The 13,781-nt window shown below is 41.4% G+C and overlaps 1 protein-coding gene across 4 annotated transcripts in view; it reads left to right on the top strand.

Moving 5' to 3' along the window:
• Window positions 1-9,026: 9,026 nt before the first annotated feature.
• Window positions 9,027-13,781, top strand: part of rai1 (retinoic acid induced 1) — an 88,952-nt gene continuing 84,197 nt past the window's right edge. For 2 of the 4 annotated variants that reach the window (XM_072268378.1, XM_072268376.1), the window contains exon 1: window positions 9,027-9,419. The gene's annotated coding sequence lies outside the window, so the exon portion shown is untranslated. Of the gene's footprint in view, window positions 9,420-9,681; window positions 9,827-13,781 lie in introns of those variants that run through there. The other 2 variants (XM_072268379.1, XM_072268377.1) reach the window with 1 other exon arrangement.

Raw genomic sequence — 13,781 nt, 5'->3', positions numbered from 1 at the left:
ATAATACACTGTACATACATATATTCTAACATATCTGATGAAATATGACGGTAAGCTAGCCAATAATATCAAAGTTAGCTACCAAAAGTTTTTTTTCAGATACACAAAGAGAAAAAGAGAGGCGAGAGTAGATGTCAGATGACTGGAAAATCATGCTGGAGTAACGGGGACAAGGAAATGGCAGGCGATCTAAATGCATTTTGCACCAGTCTTCACACTAGCAGTATGGTGGAAGTTTGAGAGTGTCGGGAGTAGAAGTGAGTGAAATTGCCATTGCTAGGGAGATGGTGCTAGGGAGACTGAAAGGTCTGAAGGTAGATAAACCACCTGAAGCAAACAGACTACACCCCAGGGTTCTGAAAGAGGTGGCTGAAAAGATTGTGGCGGCATTAGTAATGATCTTTCAAGAATCAATAGATTCTGCCATGGTTCCGGAGGACTGGAAAATTACAAACGTCACTCCACTCTTCAAGAAGGGAGGGAGGCAGAAGAAAGGAAATTTTAGGCCAGTTAGCCTGACCTCCATGGTTGGGAAGATGTTGGAGTCAATTGTTGAGGATGAGGTTTCAGGGTACTTAGAGGCACATAATAAAATAGGCCATAGTCAGTATGGTTTCCTCAAGGGAAATTTTTGCCTGACAAATCGTTTGGAATTCTTTGAGGAAATAACCACTAGGCTAGACAAAGGAGAATCAGTGGATTTTGCGTACTTCGATTTTTAGAAGGCCTTTGACAAGGTGCTGCACATGAGGATGCTTAGCAAGGTAAGACTCCACGGTATTACAAGAAAAATACTAGCATGGATAAAACAGTGGCTGATTGGAAGGAGGCAAAGAGTGGGAATAAAAGGAGCTTTTCAGGTTGGATGCTGATGACTAGTGGTGTTCCACAGGGGTCAGTGTTGGGACTGCTTTCCTCTACATTGTACGTCAATTATTTGGATGAAGGAATTGATGGCCTTCTGGTCAAGTTTGCGGACAATACAAACATGGATGGAGGGGCAGGTATTGTTGAGGAAGCAGGGAGTCCACAGCAAGACAGATTGAAAACAGTGCCGGGAAGTGTGTGGTCATGCACTTTGGTGGATGAAATAAATGCATAGACTATTTTCTAAATGTGGAGAAAATTGAAAAATCCGAGGTGCAAAGGGACTTAGGAATTCCCATGCAGGATTCCCTAAAAGTTAATTTGCAGGTTGAGTCGATGGTGAGGAACGCAAATGTGATATTAGCATTCTCTATTTCCTGAGGAGACTGAGGTCCTTTAACATCTGCCGGATGATGCTGAGGATGTTCTACGAGTCTGTGGTGGCCAGTGCGATCATGTTTGCTGTTGTGTGCTGGGGCAGCAGGCTGAGGGTAGCAGACACCAACAGAATCAACAAACTCATTTGTAAGGCCAGTGATGTTGTGGGGATGGAACTGGACTCTCTCACGGTGGTGTCTGAAAAGAAGATGCTGTCTAAGTTGCATGCCATCTTGGTCAATGTCTCCCATCCACTACATAATGTACTGGGTGGGTAAAGGAGTACATTCAGCCAGAGACTCATTCTGCACAGAGCGTCATAGGAAGTCATTCCTGCCTGTGGCTATCAAACTTTACAACTCTTCGTTTGGAGGGTCAGACACCCTGAGCCGATAGGCTGGTCCTGGATTTATTTCATAATTTACTGGCATAATTTACATATTACTATTTAACTATTTATGGTTCTATTACTGTTTATTATTTATGGTGCAACTGTAATGAAAACCAATTTCCCCCGGAATCAATAAAGTATGACTATGACTATGACTATGACATTTCAAGAGGACTAGAATATAAAAGCAAGGATGTAATGTTGAGGCTTTATAAGACACAAGTGAGGCCTCATTTGGGTATTGTGAGCAGGTTTGGGCCCCTAATCTAAGAAAGGATGTGCTGAAATTGGAGTGGGTTCAGAGGAGGTTCATAAGAATGATTCTGGGATTGAGGGGTTATCGTATGAGGAGTGTTTGATGGCTCTGGGCCTGTACTTGCTGGAATTTAGAAGAATGGGGGAACGGGGGAGTCTTATTAAAACCAATTGAAAGGTGAAAGGCCTTGATAGAGTGGATGTGGAGAGCATGTTTCCTATGAAGGGAGGGCCTAAGACCAGAGGGCACAGACTCAGAATAGAGGGTAGCTGTTTAGAATAGAGATGAGGAGGAATTTCTTTAGCCAGAGGGTGGTAAGTCTGTGGAATTCGTTGCCATGGGCTGCTGTCATTGGGTGTACTTAAGGTAGAGGTTGATACGTTCCTGAGCAGTCAAAGGTTACAGGGAGAAGGCAGGAGAATGGGGTTGAGAGGGAAATGGATCAGCCATATTGAAAGGGCGGAGCAGACTCGATGGGCTGAATGGCCTAATTCTGCTCCTATGTCTTATGGTATTACAGGCTGCACTTTTGGAAATAGCTGTTTCAGACAAGAAAATAAGATGGGCAGGAAGAACATGAAAAAATCTGCAGTTGTCGGAAATCCAAACCAACACACACAAAATGCTGGAGGAGCTCATCGGTCAGGCAGCATCCATGGAAAAGAGTAAACAGTTGACATTTCAGGCTGAGACCCTCCTTCAGGACTGGAAAGAAAGAGGAGACGTCAGAGCAAGAGGGTGGGACAAGGGGAGGAAGGTGGTAGGTGATAGGTGAAATGGGAGGGGTGAAGTAAAGAGCTGGGAAGTTGATTGGTGAAAGAGATAAAGGGCTGGAGAAAAAGGATTCTGATAGGAGAGGACATTGGAGTACGGAAGAAAGCAAAGGAGGAGGTGATGGGCAGCTAAGGAGATGAGAGAGAGAAACAGGAATGAGAAATGGTGAGGGGCGGGGGGGAATCACAATTACCGGAAGTTCAAGAAATCCATGTTCATGCCAGATTTTAGGCTACCCAGACAGAATATAAGGTGTTATGTTTCTCCAACCTGAGTGTGGCCTCATTGTGACAGCAGAGGAGGTTATGGACTGACATATCAGAATGGGAATAGGAAGTAGAATTGAAATGGGTGGCCACTGGGAGATGCCCCTTTTTCTGGCAGACAGAGTAAAGGTGCTCAGTGAAATAGTCTCCCAATCTACGTCAGATCTCACTGATATACAGAAGGCCACACTGGGAGCACAGATACAGTAGATAACCCCTACAGACTTGCAGGTGAATTGTCACCTCACCTGGGCTCTGAATGGTAGTGAGGGAAGAGATGTAGGGGCAGGTGTGGCACCTGTTCAACTTGTAAATGTATTGTTGTTGGGATATTGCTGGGTAATGAGCAATGAGGAAGGGTTAGTTAGCAATCTTGTTGTGCGAGGCCCCTTGGGTAAGAGTGACCATAATATGGTGGAATTCTTCATTAAGATGGAGAGTGACAAAGTTAATTCAGTAACAAAGGTTCTGAACTTAAAGAAGGGTAACTTTGAAGGTATGAGACGTGAATTAGCTAAGATAGACTGGCAAATGATACTTAAAGGGTTGATGGTGGATATGCAATGGCAAGCATTTAAAGATCGCATGGATGAACTATAACAATTGTTCATCCCAGTTTGGCAAAAGAATAAATCAGGGAAGGTAGTGCACCCGTGGCTGATGAGGGAAATTAGGGATAGTATCAATTCCAAAGAAGAGACATACAAATTATCCAGAAAAAGCGGCTCACCTGAGGACTGGGAGAAATTCAGAGTCCAGCAGAGGAGGACAAAGGGCTTAATTAGGAAAGAGAAAAAGCAGGGAACATAAAAACTGACTGTAAAAGCTCTTATAGATATGTGAAAAGAAAAAGATTGGTCAAGACAAATGTAGTTCCCTTACAGTCAGAAGCAGGTGATTTGATTATGGGGAACAAGGACATGGCAGACCAATTGAATAACTACTTTGATTCTGTCTTCACTAAGGAGCACATAAGTAATCTTCCGGAAATAGTAGGGGACCGAGGGTCTAGTGAGATGGAGGAACTGAGGGAAATACATGTTAGTAGGGAAGTGGTGTTAGGTTAATTGAAGGGATTAAAGGCAGATAAATACCCAGGGCCAGATGGTCTGCATCCCAGAGTGCTTAAGGAAGTAGCCCAAGAAATAGTGGATGCATTAGTGATAATTTTTCAAAACTCTTTAGATTCTGGATTAGTTCCTGAGGATTGGAGGGTGGCTAATGTAACATCGCTTTTTAAAAAAGGAGGGAGAGAGAAACCGGGGAATTATAGGTAGTGGGGAAAATGCTAGAGTCAGTTATCAAAGATGTGATAACAGCACATTTGGAAAGCGGTGAAATCATCAGACAAAGTCAGCATGGATTTGTGAAAGGAAAATCATGCCTGACGAATCTCATAGAGTTTTTTGAGGATGTAACTAGTAGAGTGGATAGGGGAGAACCAGTGGATTTGGCATATTTGGATTTTCAAAAGGCTTTTGACAAGGTCCCACACAGGAGATTAGTGTGCAAACTAAAGCACACGGTATTGGGGCTATGGTATTGATGTGGACAAAGAATTGGTTGGCAGACAGGAAGCAAAGAGTGGGAATAAACGGGACCTTTTCAGAATGGCAGGCAGTGACTAGTGGGGTACCGCAAGGTTCAGTGCTGGGACCTCAGTTGTTCATAATATATATTAATGACTTAGATGAGGGAATTAAATGCAGCATCTCCAAGTTTGCGAATGACATGAAGCTGGGCAGCAGTGTTAGCTGTGAGGAAGATGCTAAGAGGATGCAGGGTGACTTGCATAGGTTAGCTGAGTGGCAAATTCATGGCAGATGCAATTTAATGTGGATAAATGTGAGGTTATCCACTTTGGTGGCAAGAACAGGAAAACAGTTTATTATCTGAATGGTGGCCGATTAGGAAAAGGGGAGGTGCAACGAGACCTGGGTGTCATTGTACACCAGTCATTGAAAGTGGGCATGCAGGTACAGCAGGCGGTGAAAAAGGCGAACGGTATGCTGGCATTCATAGCAAGAGGATTCGAGTACAGGAGCAGGGAGGTGCTACTGCAGTTGTACAAGGCCTTGGTGAGACCACACCTGGAGTATTGTGTGCAGTTTTGGTCCCCTAATCTGAGGAAAGACATTCTTGCCATAGAGGGAGTACAAAGAAGGTTCACCAGATTGATTCCTGGGATGGCAGGACTTTCATATGATGAAGGACTGGATCGACTAGGCTTATACTCTCTGGAATTTAGAAGATTGAGGGGGGATCTGATTGAAATGTATAAAATTCTAAAGGGATTGGACAGGCTAGATGCAGGAAGATTGTTCCCGATGTTGGGGAAGTCCAGAAAGAGGGGTCACAGTTTGAGGATAAAGGGGAAGCCCTTTAGGACTGAGATGAGGAGAAACTTCTTCACACAGAGAGTGGTGAATCTGTGGAATTCTCTGCCACAGGAAACAGTTGAGGCCAGTTCATTGGCTATATTTAAGAGGGAGTTAGATATGGCCCTTGTGGCTAAAGGGATCGGGGGTATGGAGAGAAGGCTGGTACAGGGTTCTGAGTTGGATGATCAGCCATGATCGTACTGAATGGCGGTGCAGGCTCAAAGGGCCGAATGGCCTACTCCTGCATCTATTTTCTATGTTTCTATGTTTCTATGTATCTTATCTACAACTAATGTACAGCCAACACCTACAAATACAGTCGAAAGAAAGTTGCTGTCATTAAGTCTTGCTGCATAATGAGGTTGTAATTCAATAAATTGAGACTGTAGTATTACTTTGGTCAATAATTATCAGTGAGCTGATGTCATTCAGACAGTTTCCTTAGACATCATTATTTTAATAGTTATAGGAGTGCAAATCAGCTGCTGTGTTTCTTGCATTAGAATGATGATAGTGTTTCAAATATATTTTGTTACTGAGGTTGTGAAAATTAAATTAATTTCTCTCAATGTATAAAGATCATATAAAAGCACTTGTTTTTATTTGGGACAGGGTTCTGTGTGCAAAGACTGCCCTAGGCCACCACAATGCTCTGCCAGTAATCCTGTGTAGCCTTTTGCCTCTCTAATTTGTGCCCAATGGAGAATTCTTCCCTTGCAGACAAGAGACAAGGAATGTAACAGGAAGGTCAAGAGTACATTGAAATGTCAACACCTGCAAGGACCTCTTCCAATCACACACCATTCCAATGTTTCCTCATCAATCTCTTATCATTCTTTGATCAACATCAAGAACATTACCCAATGGCAACTTCATCATAAAGTTGCAAAGAGTTCAAAAGGGTTCTAAAAGAAGTGACATTAAACAACAGTCTCGGTGGTGACATTCATATCATGAATGAAAATTAAAGCATTATCAAGTGGAAAATTAGAAAGGTTATATGAAAAACTTACACACTTTATTGTCTCAGGACTTCTCACAGCGCAGTACTCTGAGAACAATTGAACTGCTTTTTGAAGTGTAGTCATTGTTGTAAGAAACAGAATGGCCAATTGCGCACAGCAAGCTCTCTTTCAAAATAATGTTTTTTAAAAGTTTTCTTCTAAGATATACACACAATGGTCACATTATTAGGTACCTCCTGTAGACCATCCACTTCAAGGTTCGATGTGCATTCTAAGATACTTTTCTGCATGCATGGTTATTTGAGTTACTGTAGTCTTCCTGTCAGTTTGAAGCAATCTGGTCATTCTCCTCTGACCACGCTCATACAAAGGCATGTTCGCCCACAGAACTGGCACTCATTGGACAGTTTTTGTTTCGTGCACTCTCTAAACTCTAGAGACTTTTGTCCATGAAAATCCCAAAACATCGGCAGCTTCTGAGCTCCTCCAACCACCCCATCTGGCACCAACAATCATTCCACAGTCAAAGTCACTTAGAACACATTTCATCCCCATTCTGATGTTTGGTCTGAACAACAGCTGAACCTCTTGACAATGTCTGCATGCTTTTATGCATTGAGTTGCTGCCACATGATTGGCTAATTAGATATTTGCATTAACGAGCAAGTGTACAGATGTCTATAATGAAGTGGCTACTGAGTGTATTGACTGTATATTGAAAACTGGTATTCAATAGTGCCAAATCTTTTATGCGCACTTGTATAGATAAATTAAATTTGAACTTAATTTCTCAACCAAAGTGACAAAGCGACACTTCCTCATAATACTTCAGTAAGTCAGCAGTGAGTGGTTCATAAATCCCTGACATTTTTGTCTTAGAACCAAGGCTGATCTACTGTAAGTGAGTCACTGCTAAGATAATCTCTATCTTAGTCTGAAGCTTGAGTTTATCAATGCATAACATCATGAATATCATGGTATGGAGCTTCACCCATGTTATCAGAGATCATAAGAATGCAAAAAGACCAATGCACAAAGAAATAGGTTCAAATATCTGAAATAGAACATCAGATTTTGTCAATGGCATCCAAAGGAAAACCATAAGAATTTGAAGTGAGCATGCTCTCTTTGCCTGCTCTGAACCCTACTCTCTCACCATTCCTCAATCCTTCTGTATCTGGAAGTACAAGTGATTGTTATAAGTACATATAATAACTTATTTTGAGTCATTCAACTTTAAATTTGGCATCAGTTTCAAGTATCTCAAAAATAATAAACAGTATTAAGAAGAAGTTGTGATTAACTTGTTAAACTGATTAATATTGATTAGGCTAACAGTAATCAGATTGCTATTCTTCTAACGTAACATTGGGACCTATAATGCACCGAGTCGCCTTTTCATATTTCAGTTCCCCCCTCCCCACCCCAGGTTTATAGATATAAAGTGCCAATCAATGCAAAACCTCTGTTAACATATCAGAAGATAATAATTAGAAGTAGCAATTCTGATTCTGGCCAGGAGGAGCTTACATATTGAAATTCTATGTGACAAGAGAAAGTGAGAATGGATTGACTCATTAGAATTCTGTGGGATGGAACAGGAAGATGAGCAATCTACAAACAACAGGAATTCTGCAGATGCTGGAAATTCAAGCAACACACATAAAAGCTGCTGGTGAACGCAGCAGGCCAGGCAGCATCTCTAGGAAGAGGTGCAGTCGACGTTTCAGGCCGAGACCCTTTGTCAGGACTAACGATGAGCAATCTATTAGAGTTGTGTGCAATAGAAGGTGAAACGAGGTTTGGTCCTCTCCATGTGTATGGACAGATGGGAGGGGATAAAAACAAAAATACTTGAATTTATATAGTGTCTCACATCCTTTTCAGGATATCTCAAAGCATTTAACAATCAATAAAGTAGTTTCAAAATCGTCATTGTTGTAAAATAGGAAATACAGCAGTCAATTTGCATATGACAAATGTGCATAATAACAAAGAGGCAGTGTGAGGGGTAAATATTGGCCAAGACACCAGGAAAATGGCGTTACTATCAAAATGAGTATTGTAGGATCTCTTAATTCTCCAGAGAGCAGCCAGGATCTCAGAGTAACATCTCAGTTGAAAGACACCATTATCTGCTTCCTCATTACAACACTGGAATATCATCAGCTTATTTCTTGGGCTGTATTGGTCTGCTTGAAATATGTAATGTGGGTAAATGGGAGGATAATTCATCCATAAATTCTATATTTTAGGAATAAAATGAAATGAATTGCCCAATTCAAATATGTCTCATAGGAATGAATAGAAAGTCGCGATAGTCCTCTGTAATTGTACAAGAGTGAATAGGAATGATGTGTTTGATCTAACTGAATCCTACTTTGGAACAGGAATGTTGAACGTGAGGAACTGGATATGCCTCTAAAACAATCATTAGTTTCCACAGTGAACAGAATGTGTCATTTTTAGAAAATGTGACAGGATGATACAAATTTCCCCCTCAAAATAAATTTCCCTTTTCTCTGTGTACATGGGTACCTATTAGCATTTTAAACAAATCTAGTTATTGTGGATGAACCATGAATTCATCTAACAGGCTTTACACTTCTAATTAAAACATCCATAATTCATTAAGAAAGAGTACTCATTAGGATGGAGAGCTGGTCATCAGCTTTTGGAGCAGGTCCTGACGTGATCTCCTCCTCGCTTCCTATATCCCCAACACAACACGACAACTGCCGGAGTCTACCTGACGAGGGGAAGTACCTCTTCACAAGGACCTCCCTCCCCTGCTCAGCTGCGAAAAACCTAGGATTTAGCCATGTGAAAAAAAACAATTGTACTGGGTGGACTTCGGAGATTAGTGCCCATCCATTTAGATGCCACTGGTCTTTAATTGTTTTCACTCTCTCTCTCTCGCTCTCTCTCTCTCGTGAGTTGGAACAACATGGCTGCTGAGATTGCGCAGAAAGAATGAAGAGTTAATAAAAATTCTGCATTTTTCCCCTCTCTGGATTTCTGAAGGATCTAGATTGTATTTTTTGGAGTCTGCCTCCCTACCACCACCCCGCCCCCCCCTCTCACACACATATTCCCTGTGGAGCAGATAAAGAAGACCCGGGAAGCAGAAAATGACTGCAGGTAAATCTTGCAAGCTATTAACAGTGCCCGCAACAAAAAAAAAACAAAGCACCTACACGAGGGCAAAGGATTGTTGTGAATTAATGTGTCTGACTTGATCTAGTGAGCGGGAGGAGGCGGAACTGTGGGGGTGGCGAGGGGGTTGTAATGTTGGGGAAGATAGGACTCGATCCTGATTCAGATCGGCGTCGTATAGCTCAGATCCGAAGTAGCCAGTGGTAGCTGGTTTTCGTGTCTAACGCATGCTTTGGATGTTCGATTTCTTTCTGCAGCAGGGAGACTGGACAGGATCAGCTGAGCATTTTAGTCTCTGATATTTTCAATTCCAAACTCTAATATAAGAGGAGGAGGGAAAAGTACTGTTGTAGGCAGAAATCTTTACAGAACCTGAAGAAGCACCATCCTATGTAAGTCGACTTGTCTTTACATTTTTTCCTCTGCAGTGCTTTTCTCTTATTTCTCTCTCTCTCTCTCTGGCGTGTCTTGGAAAAGAGGAGAGGCCCTTTGGCTGGCTGCTGATGCAGTCCCTGTTACGGAAAGCTCGAACAGGATAGTATCTGGAGGACTGGCAATGCAAATTGTAGCCCCCGGATTTTTTTAAAAACTGACTTTAAGTGCAAGGCTGCCTGCTTTGAGAAGCATTGGCAGAGATCAGGAGGGAAGATTCAACATAAAGAATCATTTTAATTATGTTTGCGTGTACATTTACATTTGGAACCGAGGTTTTACAATTACTAACCTGACTGAAATATGAGGGCTACATGTAACCAGCAGGCTACTACACACTCTGGGCTTGATCTGCGTCACTCTCGGTGTGGGGTCGGGGGAGGGGGGAATCCCTGTGTCTCTCCTGTTAAATTAGGTGATGAAGTTCAACAGGGTAACAGTTTACTACAGGTTATAAATATGTGGTGTCCTGGCTGCATGTCGACATGAATTTACTTGGTTAGTACTCTGAATAGTAAAGCTCAATGGTTGAAAGGTGGTGATAGCGCTACTTTCAGTCAGAAGGTTGTGAGTTCAAGGCCCGCTCCGGACTTTTAAACAGAGGGAATGCAATACTGCTTATCTTTCATGACAGTAAGTATAAATTATATTAGGAAATATATTGCAGAAGAATTCTCGCAGTGCCCTGGCTGAAGTTTATGCTCCAAACTGTAACACTACAACAGATGGCCTGTTTGTCATGTTGTTGTTTATGGGAGCTTGCTGTTGACAGGTTTCTAGTACTGTATCACAACAATGACCACATTTCCAACAGAAATCTCCATTTGATGATGAATGCTTTGTAAGGTCTGATGTGATCACAGGTACAACTATGTTATTTTTAACCTTTAACCAAGCAAGCAGTGAAGTAATTTGCTAATTCTATGTTCATCAAATTGGTTTTAAGGTTGAAAATTCATGCGTCCAATGCAAGGTGCACCGCCCTTCCATCTAACCATTTTGAATTGAATGGCAGGTTGCTTTCTCACTTGCACCAACTTAAATCAAACCTGGAAAATACTGGAGGTTTCATCTCTGAAAGGTTATTGACCTGAAATGTTAATTCTCTTTCTTTTGCAACAAACTTTCTTTTCTCTGTTTTTCAAATATAAAGCAAATGTCACATCCTGTTCTAACTTTTCCATTTGCAAGGAGGGAAGGACTGGTTCAGTGGCCAGTAATTAAATGTGGTCTAAGCTAATGAGTGTAGAGAGAGAGAGTCAGTGAAGTCCTACTTTCATGTTCCTGTTCCTACCCCTAGACAAAGAAGAACCATCCTAACCTCGAGTTCAGTTTACTGTCATTCAACAGTGCACATATACACCACCAAATGAAACAAAGTTCCTCCGGATGAAGGTGCACAACACGGTACACACATAACACAGTAACATTACTACAAATAAGGTGCCTAAAGGACTGAAGTTAAAAAGTAAACGGTACAATACTCCTGGCACTTGGGCACTTCATGCATGCGTGATGAGACCTGTGTGGTGACTGGGAGTTCAGTAGTCACACAGCTCGGGAAAAAGCTGTTTCCCTTTCTAACAGTTCTTGTCCTATTGCTGTGGTACCTCCTGTCTGATGGTAAGGGGTTTGATTATAAAGTTAAACCTACATTTAAGTCACAGAACTACAAAAGTAATTTGTTAAATGATGAACTCAAAATAATTCACTTTGAGATCATTTGGAAATGTGGAAAAAAAAACCCTTGTACTGTTAATTCTGCTCCATGGGCATCAGTTAGTTCCTTTGAAGTCAGTATTCCACAGGCAAATACAGCAGCCAATTTTCACCTATCCTGCAAATAACAATGTTGTAATGATGCTTGTGGACACTTAGATGTTGGTCATGATGCTACAAGTTACTGTACGCCCACTTTAATCATATATTCAATATTTCACTTCCACCTGAACAGATAGTGTTTCAGTTTAGCATTTTTTTTTAAATCTGGGAGGTGCCTGCATTAACATAGCACAGAAATTTGTTTAAATCATGTCAGTGTCTGGAATTGTCCTCCTGATAGAGATCAAAAAGAGCGACAACACATAGTTTAATTCCTCATCCATTTTCACTAAATTCCAGGTCCTAGAAGTACTGCGTGAAAAATTAGCCTGCTTCCATGTTACAATTCTAGGAAAAAATGAAAGTGTTCGAAGAAAATTAAAAGAACAGTCCTGGATGGTAACTAGCCCCAATGTGGTTGAATATAGAATATCTTCTTTTTCCCTTAATATGTGGTTATCTGCTAGGTCCTTGTATCTCTAACCAATCGACACTAGTCTTCAGTAGAAAACCTGCATACCCATAATTGCCCCTTTCTCTGCCTCAATCTATTTGAGATTTCCTTGGAGACATATCACCATGGAGACAGAACAAAATGTATTATGGTTATCTTTGCTATTTTTCTAGAAAATTATTAATGGCTGGATTCTGTTGATGGTGACTGGGCTTTCTAGTTTTGAATACCCAAGAATTTTTAATTGTATATCTTTAATACAAGAGTTGAGGTGATTAATGTTGACAAAATCATGTTGAATATATTTCTGGTGACTGACCAAGTGACCCCCAATTTCATTGTCTTTGGTTCCCCACACATCTACAGTTGTGAGCCACAGCTAATGAGAAAGCGAACAGACACAAAACTGCAGATGCTAGAATCAGGAGCAAAGACGGATCATACAGTATCTGTGTCGATGTTTCTTTCAACCCGAAGAGTGGACAGTTCCTTTCCTACCACAGATGCTGCAGAAGTTGTTCTATTGGATAGAAAGCGGAATCTTTTACCAAATGGGATGATAATTGATTCTTATGCGGTCATTGTTTTTCATCTTCAATGATTTCATAACTAGCAAACAAGTGTTCAAAGGGGAACAAATGAATCTCATTCCACCCCCCCCCCACAGTTTGAGAGCTATTAAGGTTTTTCTGCTAACTTGCCTGCAAATGATTCTTCAAGTTAATGTTGCAAGTGGATTTGAGATGTGAGCTATCACAAGATCAAATGTAAAACACTTTAGTCTTTCACTTCTATGGTTCACAATAATTGTTGGAATCTGATTATATCTATAAAATAATGACTATCAAAACTTTAAAGATGCTGTGGACACAACGTTTCTATCTACTCTCTCAGTAAAACTAACTTAAAAGTTAAATTATTACCCCCCCCCCCGCTACATGATTAATCAACTTATGGTGTTACTGGCGACACACATTGAGAAAACCATTCAGAATTGGGAGACAGAAAATGCTGGAGGAATTCAGCAGGCCAGGCAGTATCTGTGGAAGAGTTAAACTGTTGATATTTCGGGCCAAGGTCCTTCATCAGGACAGTTTACTCTTTTCCACGGATGCTGCCTGGCCTGCTGAGTTCCTCCAGCATTTTGTTTGTGTTGCTTGGATTTCCATCATCAGCAGATTTTCTCGTCAGAATTTGGAGAGACCAGAGTTGGTCAGATTGTTTTCTGCAAACTATGTGGCTGAGGAACTGTTTCCATGACCAGAAGTATCTTGAACTAAAAGAACACAGATATAGCTAATTCACCAAAGAATCAAAGATGAGAGAACATCATGTGCACAATAGTCATGCAAGCCTTTCTGCCCACTGCGTCTACCCCAACAATTGACCATCCATTTACGTTAATTCTACAATAAACCTTCTTTTACCTTGTTCTCATCAACAACCACCACCCTCCCACCACCAGCTGATTCAATCACCCACCTACACAGTAGGGACAATTTGCGGTGGCCAAATAGTCAGCCAATCTGCATGTATTTGGAATGGGATAGAAGCTAAAACCCACGTGGTCGTAGAAAGAATGTGCAGACTCCACCCAGACAGTGCCAGAAGTCAGGATTGAAGCTGGGTTTTCAGTGTTG

This window comes from Mobula birostris, chromosome 9 (genome assembly GCF_030028105.1).
Source record: "Mobula birostris isolate sMobBir1 chromosome 9, sMobBir1.hap1, whole genome shotgun sequence".
Classification (NCBI taxonomy): Eukaryota; Metazoa; Chordata; class Chondrichthyes; order Myliobatiformes; family Myliobatidae; genus Mobula; species Mobula birostris.
Note: the sequence above shows the minus strand (reverse complement) of the source record. Positions and strands in the feature narration are given on the sequence as shown.